General features: G+C 41.7%; 1 long non-coding RNA gene across 1 annotated transcript; it reads right to left on the bottom strand.

Annotated features, from left to right (window-relative positions):
• Positions 1-12,360: 12,360 nt before the first annotated feature.
• LOC109143937 lies at positions 12,361-14,516 on the bottom strand. The gene is made up of 3 exons (XR_002044343.1): positions 14,482-14,516; positions 13,926-14,050; positions 12,361-12,607 (listed from the first exon to the last, which is right to left on the bottom strand). It is a non-coding gene; the product is annotated as an uncharacterized LOC109143937 (long non-coding RNA).
• Positions 14,517-14,730: the final 214 nt, after the last annotated feature.

Below are 14,730 nucleotides of genomic sequence, written 5' to 3'. Positions count from 1 at the left end.
GTAAATACAATTATATCAGTGCTTGTATGAGCATAGCTTGCTTTATTACAGAAAGGGGAAAAAGATGTGATGGTACCAAACCTGTGCACTGTACATCCATGATATTATTATAATTGTTGTTGTTGTTGTTGTTGTTATTTATTAACAATAATAATGATAATATAGTAATAGAAATAATAACAATCTCAAATATTTTCACCCCTCATACATGCAGTCAAACTGGTAGAAACAGCAGATACAGAGTAATGCTATCTTCCCTGTACCCCCACACCCCCCTTATTTTAAGGTTCTTTCTCTTCTGAGATCTTGAATTGTCATAAGTTTGCAGGGTGGCCAGCCCACCCACAGGAGAGAGATTTGGTTCTCCTGATAAGCTGTTTATTAGTGGTTTGACTCCAAAATGTGTGCTTGGCTTCTTTGTGGCAGCTGTTGGAGGTGAGGACTGCAGAGCTCCAGCAGCTGTCAACACAACCCACACAACAGTATAATAGTTAGGGGAAAATTGCTGAAATTAAATAGACTATGTTGAGTTAAAAGCACTTTTCTAATTCAGCCTTTGGAGGTGTGTATCTTCCTAATGGCTTGTTGTAACTATGGGAACAAGGGCTTTCCCCTCTCCCCCAGGTTTTGCCTTTGACTGCAACACAGCTCCTTGTGGTTCTTTGAGCTGGTGGAGACAGCAGCATAAATACTTCTATGGCAATACATGCATAGCCACCTAGAGAGAATGAAAAGGCTGATTCTCTTCTTTGTGGCAGGCACAGTGTTAGATAACAGTTAACTGATTGTAATTGATAATTTGTTCCACTCGGGTTTATTGCCTTACTTGCTCTTTCCTTCTCTCCCTTCTTTTAAGTATGGAGGATCTTAAACCTATCAAAGGTTTTGATGTCTCTTGAAAAAAAAACCAGCAAAGTTGGAAAGCATTTGGCAGTGCAATTAGTAATGTTAAATCAGTGTGAATTCAAATCATTTAACTTGCTCCTTTAGCAGCTGATACCAGGAATACAAATTAGAAGGTAAAACTAAAATTGAACTATTGAAACTGGAAATCATCAAAACAAAAGACCCTGAGTTCCAGACTGAGGAGAACAGAGACTTCTTTTAATATGGGAAGAAATAAAAAAGAGGGGGCCAGAACATGAGTTAAATGAGCACATTTTCTTTCCTTTGGAGGACTGGCAGCTCTGCAGAGTGGGACTGAGGATGGTTGCAGGGGCACAATGAGCGCTCTCACCCTTCTTCCTTCTGTTGTGATCAACACCCAGCTCACTGCTCAGCAAACAGGAAGAGCACAATAACTGCTGTGTCATGGATGACTCTTCTCCACATCCACCTCCCTCTGGAGAAGGGAAGTGTGCACACCAAATATTGCTGAGTGTTGCTGAGGAAGGGTTGTGCTGCCATTCGCAGGGATGTTGTACCTGAAAGGAGACACTGCAGCCTTTATCTCTGCCCCAGGCACATCACTTCCTACATCTGAGAGTGAAAGGATGCCACAGGAGTGGATTTTTTTTCTTCCTCTTACTTTTTTGATTTAAACAATGTCATAGCTGAAGGAGAGCAAAACAGCTGATTCCTCTGAGTACTGCAATCATGCACGGCTGCATTTTATGTGCAGTATCTCCCAGCCAGAGTCACTGTGCTCAAAGCCTTAGGGCTCTGTTTCCCTACTCTTTTCTCCTGGCAGAGATGCACACAACCACATTTCCCAGTTAGTACTTCATACCTTCCAACTTGAAAAGCATTTTCTACTCGCATTTTTGTTCTCAATTTTTCCTTCTATCTTCCATCTAATTTTACCTTGAATACTTTTTCACCAGAAAGTTGAATCAGATCAAATGAGCTTTGCATTTTAGTTTGAAGTTGATGAGTTCATTGTTATCCTGGGGCCTTCTCAGGACTTCTAAACTTGGGGTATGTGCAGAAAAACTGCTTACTTCATATCCCTGTAGCTTCATCATGAGTCTTGCACTTCTTGACATCTTGTCAGTGGCTAAGCTGTTGAAAGCAGTCTGTGGAGGAGCAGTGGGGGAGCCAGTGGAGATGGGGGTTTGGTGGCCACAGCCAGTGCCACGAGAACCAGCAGGATGCTGTGTCCGAAAGAAGTCCAATCCACAGACTGTGTTGGGTTAATGCAGAGTCTCACTGGCAGATCTTATGTTTTATTGGCAGTCTAGCTTCTGTTTACTAATTTCTGAAACCATGGTGGGAAGAGAGAGAAATACCTAAGACTGAACTGTTTATTGCCCTCCACGTGAGCTGCCAGGTGAGCAGTAGCAAGACATGAAGAAAAAGCAGTTTAGAGGCTAAATTTACTCAACTGTCATATGAATGTCCTGCCAGAGCCCCTATTTGACCTCCCTGGTTGTCAGAGTCTTCTTGAAAGCCTTAAGAAGCTCTTGTGGATGAACTTGCTATGAATCACAGAATAATTTAGGAGTTGGGCCTCTTTGTCCAGCCCAGTTTCCTCCATGTATCCCACCTGCTTTGTCATGATGCTGCACAACCAACATCACTCATACCAGGTGGCTCAGGCCCTTTCTACAAGGCTCTGAAGTCACACACTGTAAAGCCACAGAACATTTATGAGCAGCCTGAATCTTGGATCCAGCCCACAGGAAAAGGATTTAAGATGCTTCTCCAGCTTCAAAGTGCACCGTGTCCTGGGAAGCTCAGGAGCAAGGGAGGTGTAACCTAGGAGATTCTGCTGCTTTCTGCAAAACTGGAGACCATATGAAACCTTGTGTCTCAGCACCCAAAATCTCTCACCCGAGGCAGCAGCGAAGAACTCAGTAGAGGCTTGCACCCCACGCTTTTTCCTGCAGATTACTCAGTTTCCATAAATACCTCTGCATAGGAAGGCTGTGTTAAGACTCTCGCACATCAGAGGGAATTTCAGAACCAGGCTAAGCAGGTGTGAAGCTACTGATAACTTCCACCTGTGCCCTAATCTCCGCTTGTCTCCAGTGTAACCATATCACAGCAAAGTACTCTTGGGGACACGTGTCATGATGCTGCTCCAAAGGTGCTCTGTCAAGGAGAAAATGTCTGTTTCATTGTTTGGTTGTGCATGACAGTCCGTGGAGGAGCTTCTCTATATAATGTTTTAAATGAGGAAATCAGTAGAGGGGCCCCCTTTCTCAGTTTATTTGGTTTTTAATTCGGTTTTTAATTCTTCACAAAGTTCCTGCTAAGGAATACTAATACCACAATGGAGAGCAAATCACTCCAGTGTGTCACACAAAGTCAAACCTTTTCATCTGACCTGAGAGATAATTCCTCTAAACAATATCACTATAGTCAAAAGGAATTATAATTAATTCACACAGAGAGAATATAATTAGCATTCTTAGAAAAGAACTGGCTGCTGATGTACTTACTGCCTTATGAAAAGATTTTTCTTTGGAGTTATAGGAATAAACTAAGAGGCCTGAAAATCCCTTTTTATTAGTCTCAAGTGCAGGATGAACACATTTACCACTTGCCAGGCAGCCTTTTGGAAGTTTAATATATGAAAAAGCCGTACATCAAATAAAAATACGGAGTTGTCTATTACAGAAGTTGTGTCCTTCTGTGTTAGTAGCTGAAGAACAAGCAATCCTCTCCATCTTCATGTCCATCTATGCAGTCAAGTTCAAATTGATTCTTAGATTGATTTATAGATATGATGTCAAAAAAGCTGGGAGGCTTTTGCAGGGACACACATTTGTATCAACTACAATGTCATCAGCTGGGCCTGTATTATTTTTTCCCCAGCAATCACACTGCTTGTTTAGTAGAGGGAGCCCTACCCACAGTCCTGGTGGACATTTATTTCTCCCTTGAAATGTTTAAGCATCAATGGTTTTGGTGAAGACTGGATGGCAAAGAACAAACTGGGAATTCATCTGGTAGGGAAGGGCATTAATTCACAAACCACCTCACTCTAATTTTGAAAGTCAACTGCAATAATTAAACAACAAAGCTTAAAGAATATGAAACAAGGAAATTTTGTTGCCATGCATTTATGTCAACCTATTAGGACAACAAGATTGTGCAACTTTCTTGGCCCAAAACATGCATAAATGAGTTGTCAAATTTCTCCAAATGCTTTGGCCAAAATCATTGTGATTTTTTTTTCCATCGGAAATGTTGAAATACTTGTTTAATATTGATCCAGCATTTTGCAATGACATTTCATTTATTAAATTTATCCTCAAATAAAACTCAAAAGGGTGAAAAAATGTAGGGCAAGGAAACAAACAGATTTTTCTGATTCACAAGCAAATATCTAGTTGGACTTGGAATAAAATAAACATTGTTTTTGCTGAAGCACAAGACCTGTGGGTAAATTAGAACTCTACTTTCCCAGTTCAGTTCATGAAAGTCAATTCAATTATTTTCACAGATTTATTTGTGACATAATATATTAATCAGACCTCAAAAGCTCAACTGATCTATTTGTTCCATAAATTCTACACTGTAAAAACCTGCTTGCTAGCACTGACTTTGATGAGTGAATGATGCAGTCCTGTAAGAATGTAGTTGGAATTCTGTTGTCCACATGTTGTGAATAAAGGCTTAACCCTCTCATATCACTTCTCTATACAAACTGGCTGGGAAGGAGTAAAAAAATTGCCTCTGTGTCTATCAGACCAGCTGAAAAAAACCCTCAATGGCACGCTTGCAACATTGTTTTAACTTTAATTTGTTTCTTCTGGCACCAAACAGGAGGGGTGAGTACAAGTGATATGAAGAGGTATAAAACATGATAAAGAGCATCCCTGAAGTGTCCAAGGCCAGGATGGATGGGGCTCTGAGCAACCTGGTCCAGTGGGAGGTGTCCCTGACCATGGCAGGGCGATGGAACTGGATGATCTTTAAGGTTCCTTCCAGCCCAAACCATTCTATGATTCTATGAAAATCTTTGCTCATCTGGTACCTCAAAGAGCTGATTTAGCCAGATTATAGGTCTTTTTACTTTAATTCTTCTAGGTCAATGCACTTACTGATTTCTTCGTGGTTTTGGCAACTTGCACTCCAACAGCGCTGGGTTCTCTTCTCTGTCATGCTGCTCAGGGGAGCAGTAATTTTGTTTAGATAAATATCTATATCAGTTTAATTTTTGGACTTTGGAATGTGTCTCCCTTTTCATCTTCATCCTAGAGACAACTCAAAGGTTTTAGACCCTAAATGTGCAGCACATGAAACCCAACAAAAATATGAGTATAGAGTGCAAGAAATACCCTCTGCACGCCAGGTCAGGTGGGATGGAAGGTGTCTCTTTAAGCAGACATTTCTAGCTGTTTGCACAGATTTTCAGGTTTCCAGATTTTCCACTATCATTTGCTATCAGCATCCATTTAATCTTCCCCATGCTTTCTTTAAAGGTGGTCTTTTGTTCATAACTTAATCCCAGGAACTCCATCCCTAATCGTTTGCCCAAAAGTGACAAGAAAGCATAGGTACACATATTATTTGAAAAAGTGACACCCAAAGTGATGGAAGGAGATTTAAGTTCTTTATCAAATCAACTATTTTGTGAATAGTAAAAAACTGTGTACATACCAAACAGCAAAAAAAGGAGTTTGTAACACAGCAATAATTGTTTTCGCTGGGAAAAGCATCTGAATCAATAAGCACTAAGGTTGCAGACTGGTTTTGCTAATTGATTCATGATCTGGGCAACTTCTAAGCAACACAGTTACTACTGCTGGCCTTTAAAAAAGTTGCACTTGTTCTGAAGAGCTACTAAATAACTAAAACAATACTGTTATTTTTAAAGGTCTCCTAATTCTGCCATTTCAAATCGATGTTAATCGTTTGAGGTTGCTGCCTTTGTGAGGAAATGTTCAGGATATGTTAATGCAGTTCAGCTTGGTGCTCTTCTATCCGGGAAGCCATTTTAGAAGTCACTTGACTCAGACAGACTTTCACACAAGGTTTTACATATTTAATGCCAGGTCTGGTCTCCACCATGACTTAGCAAGAAGCTGCATTTCTAGTTCTCTTCCATGGGTCTGTGTTTCCATCATGTATGTTATAAAGGTGCATAAATTGGCATGGAAATCTAAAATATTCTCTATTTGCAATGAGAACTTCATTCATAATGGATAGGGGATGTCTTTTTGCTACAGTCAGGTATCAGATCTTTCACCAGGTGTTGCTTTCACCTTGATAAATCTGGCCTTGGACTGTTTACTGTCTGACCAGGTAGCAACCTGTATCTCTATGCCTGAGGGATGTGAGCATTTCCAGAGCACCTTTTGAAGTCAGTGATCACTTGTGGAAAGTATTAAAACCTGAGATCTTCATTAAGTATCAAGTGTATGAATTGCAAAAAATCCTCAAGGGGGCATTTGAGTCTGGAGGAAGGCAAGGGAGAAAAAGAGTACGGTAGAGAAGACTTTCTCCAGCTCAGTATCCTTTTAGGGAAAAGCCATTCTTTAGACAGACCTTGTCAGGGAATCTGTTCCCATCTGAAAGATGTGGAAACTGCCAGAGATCTTTTCCCTTGAAGGATATTGATAGAGGCTATCTCAAGCTAGGAGAAAAGTATAGATATGTATTAAAAATGGAATTGCTCGTTTTACTTTTTCCTCTACAGCAGTCCACCATACACCTTGCTTAGTTTACTAAGTTGGCTATACTGAATTATTTACCCTTTACCATAAGGTCTAAGTAACATCATGGATGACTATGAGGTGTCTGGAAAATCATGGAGAGAAAGAGTAAAGAGAAAGAGAAAGAGAAAAAAAGAGAAAGAGAAAGAGAAAAAAAGAGAAAGAGAAAGAGAAAAAAAGAGAAAGAGAAAGAGAAAGAGAGAGAAAGAGAAAGAGAAAGAGAAAGAGAGAAAGAGAAAGAGAAAGAGAAAGAGAAAGAGAAAGAGAAAGAGAAAGAGAGAAAGAGAAAGAGAAAGAGAGAAAGAGAAAGAGAAAGAGAAAGAGAAAGAGAGAAAGAGAAAGAGAAAGAGAGAAAGAGAAGAGAAAGAGAGAAAGAGAAAGAGAAAGAGAAAGAGAAAGAGAAAGAGAAAGAGAAAGAAAGAGAAAGAGAAAGAGAAAGAGAAAGAGAAAGAGAAAGAGAAAGAGAAAGAGAAGAAAGAGGAAGGGGAAGGGGAAGGGGAAGGGGAAGGGAGAGGGAGAGGGAGAGGACTGAGCTGAGGCAGCTGGAAGCCTTAATGGGATCTCCCCAAGCCTTTTGTCTCTCTTTTACTTACAGACACTGACAATGTGAGCCCCAGTCTGACTGGTGATCACCAAGTCCCCTCATCTACCTCATTTTGTGAGCACACTGAGCTGTTACAGGTTTCCCTTCAAATGCCAAACCCAGCACCGGCCAGGTGAGCTGAGCTCCTGTTTCTCTGCACAGCTGGAGATCTGATAAAGAGACCTGGCTGTCTGAGCCCTGAGCATCCCTTAGACACTCACACCACCCAGCTCTGACTGTCACAACACAGCAGGGGGACAGGAAAGTGAGCAGGCAGGTTTCTGAGCTCACTCTTAACTGTAGGCAAAGACACTCTGAGCAGGAGAGAGGGAGAGGCAATCCAGTGCATGTATTCAGTTGGCAAACTGAAGAAACACCCACCAGTATTCAGTTCTGAATGGACTATCCAGACATTTCCTTGGATAGTAACACAGGTTTGGAAACCAAGCATAGCTAACCATATGGATTAACAAAGAAAGAGAGTGCATATTGCACTTTAGATTCTTTCTGTAAATGCTTTAACAAGGCCTAAATAATCATTAAGCTACATAATCTCCCTGAAACTTCAGACAAAGTAGGATTAAGTCCTTGTGAGGGGAAGAAGGGAACAGAAAAACTGGTCCCAGTGTTGCTCACTGATTGTACTTTAGGAAATATTTGTCACTATGGTATTTTTTGGGAGAGTTTTTTGCCATTTGAGGCTCTTGCACAGAAGTGAAATCTGAGGGTTGCTTGCTCCACATGCTTCAAGAACCATCTTCTGAAGAGCAGCTTCCCGTGAGAGGCATGTAGCATTCACAGACAGATGGGGCTCAGCTAGAAGGCTTCCAAAGGCTACCAAATCTGCTGGGTTTTCCTTGGAGCTACAAGGAGGCCTTAGAGAAACACAATGAGGCATTTCCACCTTTTCTGTTGTTCTGTATTATGTTCTCTACTGTGCAGCCATTTAGACAAGTTGCTTCCTTTAAAGGCTCTTTCCATTCCTTCTGCTGGTGCCACATTTAAAGCCATGATCTCTCTGCAGTAGGAAGTAAGGGATAGGAGGGGGTGTGAAAGTAATGAGATCTTCAGAGGTTTCTTTCAAAAGCTGAACAAAATCAGAATTTCTCCTTAATTGTTTTCAACTATTTTTAAATCAATATAGATCTGACTGAAAACACTTCTGATCAAGAGAAAATAAAAATCTGAGGTATATAAACACTCCAGAAAAAAATATTAAGAGTTTCATTTTTAGAATAGGGGTGGTGGCATTCATTTTTAAATAATTTACAGAGCAATTATGCATTTTATCATATCAATCTCTAAAGAGAAAACTTACCACATTTCTCCACAGTGTTGATTAATATTTAGTTCTTTGGAATGCTCTTAATTCAAGCAACCAATTAAAATTAGTTTTTCTTCTGCCTGGTCATACTTGAATTTAATCTGATTTTAGCAGTATCGACAGAAAAAATTTCTGTTGATAATTCCTGATGTTTCAAACATGTTCAAAATCATAGAATCATAAAATGTTGGAAGGGACAACAAATGCTGGAATGTCCCTTCCCTTGGGTTGGCAGGCACCTTCAAGATCATATAGTTCCAACCCCCCTGCCGTGTGTAGAGACACTTTCCACTAGGCCAAGCTGCTCAGAGCCATGTCCAACCTGGCCTTGAACATTTCCAGGGATGCTCTTTGCCAGGAGAAACTCAACAGGAGTGACAGTGGTCAGATGCAAGCAGGTGGGCCAGCATGAAATAGCAATGAAACACTAATAAACAGTGCAGCCCCAATGTTGTTCTGTCTCACAGGTACCCACTGACAAGGAGAATTTCAACCTCCTCTGAAATTTCTGGGAAGTCCTCCCAGGGAAAGTGGGCAATACAAAAACAAGCTGTCAGGAGGACAACAAAACCTGGCACAGCAGTGTGGCAAGCATGTAAATTTGACTTTACAACTCCAAATAAGAGCTGGCTGGTTGGAGGCATGACTGTAAAAGTCAGGACGACTGCACTAAGCTTGAGGCAACAACATGAATCCAGCATGAATTTTACATTGTTAGAGAAAAGGACAAGCTATGGTCAGTGTGATCAGAAATAGATAGCAGTGGGTGAAGTCCTCTCTTTGCAAAGAGATTTATTCTTTCTTTGGAAAGAGATTCAAACCCCAAGCAGAAGTCAGTTGAGCACAGGTTAAGGGTCAGAAGGGTGCTCAAGCTCTCCACTGAAGTTACCTAAGGGGAGCATGAAAGAAGATCACAAGGGGAAGGGCCAGAGCCAGGATTTGCGTCTTGGCAATAAGGCTAAATTGGAGAAGGCAGATCAAAGGACAGGGATAGAGAACATCAATGTGGCAAGAGAGAAGAAGAGGAGCCACTGCTTCTTAGGAAAGAATGAAGAAGGGAACATCAGACCACAATACTTTGCACCCAGGTGGGGAATGGAAAGGCAGATAAGGATTTCTGCAGAGAAAACATTGGGCAAAGGGATATGGGTCTCTAAGGAAGAAGAGTGAAGCAAATCACTCAGGCTCTTAGGTTTGGCTCTACTACTCCTTTCAGATGGGACATGAACAACAAAGGACAGGCAAGAAGAAGCAAGGTGGCTTGAGCAGTGTCAGTCAGAGGGAGGATGCAATGACCACAGTAGAGGAAGAGGAGACTTGCAGAGGATGGATTGGAAGGAGGCCAAAGGTGGGAGAAATGGGCAAAACCAGGCACACACTAGAAGGTGTGGATATGAATCATGGCTTACCTGGCAGGAGAAGGGAAGAGTTTGGGAGGTGAAATGAACAGAAAGATCTCATGAGAAACTCTCCAGATGTGTGAATTGTAAGGACATGAAGGGGGTGCACATGGAGGCACTGGAGGGACACAAGGGAGAGGAAGGAGGAGGGAGAAGGATTCCAGGAAACAAAGCAGAGAGTAGTGAAAGCTGGGTTTAAAAAACATTACAAATACACAAACCCAAAGATCCCCAGTGCCTACAAATGGCATCTTTTCTCTGTTTCAGGGGAGGTGAAGGGGATAGAATTGTTTTGACTTAGATCTCCCTTGTTTTGCCTGCAGCTGCTGTTTTCCTGCATGCAGTACAGTGTCTGTTTCAGAGAGGTGAAAATACCCTGTAGAATGGAGATGGCCATTGTCTACATTACACAGGCGGTGCTGCTCCTCCACCAGGCAGTTTGTAAACAGCAGCTTCCTGGCTAAAATGAATTTTATTTTTTTCTTGGCAAAAATATTAACACCAAATGCCTTTTCCTATTTTTCATTCAAGGCAATGGGCAAAAGAAAACTTCAGAAGCATTCATATGAATATTTAAAAGTAGGGAAAATAAACAGTCTAGATATGCTGCAATTCCATCTCGTTCCCACTGGCAAAATGATGTCAATACATCTCTCCAAAGAGCAGTTACACTGGCATTTATTGGTCCTCGTCAGCTGCTGATTGGAGGGGGAAGGAGGTAATGTTCAGGAAACCAGCATATTGGAGGGGTCCCATTTCGTGCTTTGGGATTTGGATTTGCTCACAGCATTACCCAGCTCCACCAATTCATTTCCCCTTGCCCACGTAGGTTCAGCAGTGAATCAGATTCGTCTGTGCTTTCCCCTCCCTGTTCTCCCATTACTGAAGGAGGCGACACGGTGAGAAGTGTGAGCCGAGGGTGATTAAAGGGATTCCAATTCCATGCACCAGCGGTTGCTCGGGAGGCCCGTGACTTTATTTGCTCTTATCTGTGAGCCATTTACGCCACATTTAACCCACTGTGTGACAGAAACAATACCATGCTTAATTCTTACCGCTCCAGTGGAAGTGTACTTGGGATTGTGAATATTCAGGTTTTAAAAGTATCCCTACTATTCCCAGTGTTTTAGTTTGGGCTGAGCGATTGTTGCTTTTTATTTTTATTTTTTTTCTGGAGGCCGAAAGTCACTGCTCAGCTCTTGCCACTGCTCTCTTCTTTCTTGTGCCTTCCTGCTCTGACAGCTGACAAAAGATACCTCCTGTGCTGTTTCACTGGAACCTCTCCTATCTCTTACCTGTATCCTGTAGCACATCAGATGGGATAAAGATAAGGAAAGCTTTCCCGTTTTAGTGCAGGAAATGAAAGTGGTTGGCCAGGTGCGACAGAAACAGCTCACAGTTGCCTACATTAATACACAATAGCCTGAACTCGTAAATTATGTCTAGTTTGTCCTCTGAGTGGGCAACAAGATCCAGAGCTCATCTGCGGAAAGCCTGAAAAGAGCTGGATTCAGGGAAGAGCTGGATTCTCTGGATGCTAGAGAGCTGGAACAGCCCTGCCCCGAGGCATTTCTGATGCAAGCGCGGGGAGTACGCGGCCCACTGGGGAAAGCTTTGATGACGGAGTGGAACACATCCTTTCCGCAAGAAATTCCTCCGGGAGAGATGGTGGTGCAAAACCTGCCCGGCTTCCCATGAAAAGCCTTCCCCAGGCTACCTTCGGGAATGCCTCTGCTGTGGTGCAGCGCAGCAAAGGGCGGAACAAAACCCGTCCCCACCGCCTCGGCAGTGGGCGTAAAACAAGCCCAGCAATTTGAAAGGCAAAGAGCAACCTCCTCAGTGAGGTGACTAAAGAGGGACGAATAATAGATAAGGTGCTTTGCAAGTCAAAACAAATTTAACTGGCTTTGGTCAATGTGATGGGAGACTGGGCAACCGCAGGGGAATTATGCTCTGCAATAGTTTAATAGGGTGTAGGCAAGACACGTTTCAAATGGCCACATGACATGAGAAAACGCAAGAAAATGAAAAGGTTTTAGTGAAATATTTCACTTTGACCAGAAATCACTTGCCAAGTTTTTCCGTTAATGAATAGCTTTGTGTTAACTAAAAGCTGTGGTTTTGTTTGAAATAAAAATTGCTGAAGTCCAGCTGTGATGTGCTTTCTGCTACTAAATATTTCTAAATCAGTGGATATAGCAAGTCTCAGCTCATATGTAACCAACAAAAAGATCCAGAATTGCTTGGCACTGCTGAAAAGCAGTTATGAAAGAAGTTATGGGGTGAAAACCACTATTTCTCCTAACGATAGAAGGTTCTGAATATTCTGTGTCTTGATGTTATCTCTTCTTTAACCTATTCAATATTACCACAAAAATTCCCTCTCTGATTTCAACAATGCTGTCAGCAAATATTCCAGAGTTAAAAGTAGAAACCCTGAACAATTTATTCATAACCTTAGCCTCATTTTTTATTTGCAAAGTACTGGTGAATACATTTCGTATTCACAAATGTGCTTATTGCCAAGTATTTTTCAATTAATCCTTCAGTGTGCACAGCAAGTATTCATAGGATTTAAATGTTGAGCTTTTGTTATGTCATTTTATTCATTTGTCACTGTCTTCTGGCTCCTTAACCCATGCAGAACTTCTCCTTGCACAAGAATTTGTGACATCACGTCTTTGTGTGAACGAATCTGTGAAGGAAGATTTACAGATATGCAATTATCAGCCAGCAGCTGATCAGCACCAAATTAAGCACTCTTGTAAACAGCGCTTCTGACAGATTTGGCTACAGCAGTTCTTACCAGCTTCAGTGAGATTTCTGTGGTACAGGTGATGGTGATCTGGCTCTTCTGTGTAATGTCTTAGACATGTTAATAGTGCCTTTCTGGGGCCGATTTTTTAAAGGTATATCAGCATAACAAGTTGAAGGGTTACCTCCAAGTAAGACATGAAAAGACTAAACTGACCAAGTGTTTAATCTCTTTATCAGGAACTGTAGTGACAGGACAAGGAATAAGGGGAAATTAAGGTTTCATATTAGGAAGAAATTTTTTACTGTGAGGGAGGTGAGGGACTGGTACAGGCTGCCCAGAGAAGTTGTGGATGCCCCATCCCTGGAAAAAAAAAAGCAGCAGGAATACAAAATCTCCTTTGCCACAACTTTTCTCAGGTCACTGAAAGCATTTTAATTTGTCCAGGCTTTTTTTACCCTCTTTTCCTTTCTGTGCCGCTTTATATTGCCATTTATTCTTTGATCTCTCTCCCCTTTTACATAAATGATTTGCCCTGACACCAATACACCACAGCGTAAATGAATCACTGCAGCAGTCATTATGAAAATATAAATCACTGGTTATCTGTTCCTGCATGTGTAGGCAGACAATATATTCAGTAATAAACCATGTGCTGAAATGGAGAGATTTATCTGCTGTGTAATCTTTGGGAAAATGCTTGTACCTAATATGGATCTGTGGAACTGTGATCTCACCCAGTACGAGGTGGGTGTGGAGGAGCAGGATTGGTCTCTGTTCTCATAAAAGAAAAAAATGTAGCCAAAAATGCATCCAGGCCAGAGTGAAAAACAAAAAATATTCCACAGAGGATTAAAGGGAAATGCCAAGTCAAGAGAAAGATAAAGCCATAACCCACAGAATGGGGAAGAAATCCCTTAGTAAAAAAACAACTTCCCATACAGTCTCCCAATACCCAAGAAGAATCAGGGGCAGTAAGCAGGAAGAGTAAAAAAAATGTATTATGTCTTGAATTGCTCCTCTGACTATATTCCCAGCAATGCAGATTATCCTCAGAGGTAGAAAAAGAACAGATGTACACAATGATAATTCCCAAAAGATAGAGTCTATTAAAAAATTCCTCCAGGACTTTTTACCACACTATCTCCTGGAGAAAGCCAGCAGGTGGGGAAATCCTCCAACCTATTTGTCAAAGTGAATCATCACCTGGATTTGATGTTGATTGTGGAGGAGGTAAGGTTCCCAAACCTTTCCTTACCTACACAGCCACATCGAGGACAACTTCAGCAAACAGCAGAAATAACAAACACAGAGGCAGCAGCTGTTGGCCATTGCTGCATAGGCAGTGGAACTGATGCCTTGGAGTGGCTTCCTGGAAACAGTCTAGAGAAGATTAAGAGAATAAAAGCAGGTATTTATTGAAGGGCCTTCAACAAAAGTACACTATGGGCACAGAGCCCTAGGGCTACTCCCAAAAAAGGACGCCAGGTCACGGGTTTTTCACACTTTTAGAAGTTTGGTCCCTTTGCATATCAGGGTTAATTCTCCAATTACAATTTCAGATAATGATGTCATTACCCCAAGTTTGTTCCACCTTTCCAGAGGCTCAGTTTACATATTTTGGAGCCTGGGACAACAGGGTGTCTTTGAGTCCCAGACCCAGAAAGGATTTGTTATGTCTAACCAGGATGGGAGAACAGTAGCTAGCAGGCTATGGAGTTTTAGTTACACACTAAAGCAGTACAGGATCGGAAAAATATAAAAGCTAAATCCTAAGGCATAACAAGAGTAAAATGGGCATAGTCTAAACCCACCTGGCACCTGCAACACCTCCCTCCTTTAATCTGATTGTCCGTCTGATGTGTTCTGCAGATGGAGGGAGGTGCTTACATTAACCACTGAATGGAAACCCCTCCCTCATTTTCAGTGTCTCAATTATAACCTGTCACAGAGCAATGCTAGGAAGGTGCTTAGCCCTTGACAAGCTCAGGCAGAAAGTGAAGATAGGGATCTCTGAGATGTCATCCCAATGCCATCAGAATGTGCCTGTGCAAGTCCCATCA

Source organism: Corvus cornix, chromosome 1, assembly GCF_000738735.6.
Source record: "Corvus cornix cornix isolate S_Up_H32 chromosome 1, ASM73873v5, whole genome shotgun sequence".
Lineage (NCBI taxonomy): Eukaryota > Metazoa > Chordata > Aves > Passeriformes > Corvidae > Corvus > Corvus cornix.
This window is presented reverse-complemented; position numbering and strand designations above follow the sequence as displayed.